Below are 2,009 nucleotides of genomic sequence, written 5' to 3'. Positions count from 1 at the left end.
ACGCCTAGCTTGTAAAACTGCAAGCCTAACTGCAAGCCTATGAAGTTCCGAAAAAGAGTAATCGATTTTTTTAAATCATTTGGAAATTTTTTTAACCGACTTAGAAATCATTGATCCATCATTTTATAATAAAGACTCAAACAATTTTATATTTTAATAATTACATAAATTGTGTATGCACAATGCAAACGTTAACATATATTTGTGAGACAGGTCAACGATGTGTTAAAAAGAAATGTTTCTGCGGCATTCGAAAGAGCGCGCCATTGTTGCGCGCGCGTGAAACCGGAAATTTCATATATTTTTGGAAAATTTTAGTTCTTCGAAAGGAAAGTAAAGGTTGATTAAAAAAAAAAAAATAAAAAAATAAAAAAAGAGAGAGAGGAGATACATAATATATGTACGCATGTATGTACGTATGTATGTATGTATGTATGTATGTATGTATGTATGTATGTATGTATGTATATATGTATGTATGCATGCATGCATGTATGTATGTATGTATGTATGTATGTATGTATGTACGTATGTATGTATGTATGTACGTATGTATGTATGTATGTATGTATGTATGTATGTATGTATGTATATATGTATGTATGTATGTATGTATGTATGTATGTATGTATGTATGTATGTATGTATGTATGATGTATGTATGTATGTATGTATGTATGTATGATGTATGTATGTATGTATGTATGTATGTATGTATGTATGTATGTATGTATGTATGTATGTATGTATGTATGTATGTATGTATGTATGTATGTATGTATGTATGTATGTATATATGTATGTATGTATGTATGTATGTATGTATGTATGTATGTATGTATGTATGTATATATGTATGTATGTATGTATGTATGTATGTATATATGTATGTATGTATGTATGTATTTGCCCCGATCTTGCCGATTAGTCTGACAATCTGCGAAGAAGACAAAAAAAAAATCTCGAATTAAAAGGAAGGATCCCAAATTATTTTTTTAATATTCAAATCTATTTTTAAGCGATATTCGCGTAAGAAGTCGCATATTTTCGAACATGTTCAGCAATCTACGGGGCATATTTCCGAACTATGATACATTGCAATGATAAAATAAAAAAAGTGGCGTTTTGTTTTAAGGGTTTATTAGATTGATATTGCTATTTTTCGTAAGGGATCAAGAGATATATATATATATATATATATATATATATATATATAAAATATATATATCAATATATATATATATATATATATATATATAAAACAAAGAAACGCAAAATTTTCACATACATATATCTTTATGACGATTGATTATTTTAGAACCAGCCTCTCGCCCAAAAAAAGAAAAGAAAAAGAAGAAAAGAAAGAAAAAACATATAAAGCATAAGAAAAGGAATTACAAAGTGCAAAGAAGAAAAAAAAATTGTACTTGATCATTCCGTTGATCTTCTTACTTTCTTTACTTCTGTAAATTCTAATAAACCCTTAAAACGATATCAAGAAGAAATAATATTGCGATTAAAAGAAATACAGCAGTGTGTGTGTGTGCGCGCGCGTGTGTGTGTGAGAGAGAGAGAAACTATCTTCCTCGAGAGAATCGTATTTTTTTATCCCGAAAAGTAAAGCCAATCTATATCGCCGTTTAAGAAAGAATATTACATGTGTATGTAGTAATAACGGCACGAGCGTGTATTTAATAAAATCGAGTAGTACTTTCGAAGCTCCTCGATATTTTTCTGAAGATCAAAGTCTCGCTTCTTGATGAGTAGAGGGAAGAAAAAAAAAAATTAATATGAAGTATATACATAAATATATAAGAGATATAATAATGAATGAACGTCATTTTGCGGGGATATAATTTCTAAGTATAAGCAACACACTCGCTAAAGACATGAAAAAAAAAAAAAAATAAAAAAATAAACAAAAAAAAAAGTAAAAATAATAAATCACATTGTGTAAATAAAATTCCATACCGTAGGATAACGTATAAGAGGGGGAGGCACAATACAGG

The sequence above is a fragment of the Vespa velutina genome, chromosome 4 (genome assembly GCF_912470025.1).
Source record: "Vespa velutina chromosome 4, iVesVel2.1, whole genome shotgun sequence".
NCBI lineage: Eukaryota > Metazoa > Arthropoda > Insecta > Hymenoptera > Vespidae > Vespa > Vespa velutina.
This window is presented reverse-complemented; position numbering follows the sequence as displayed.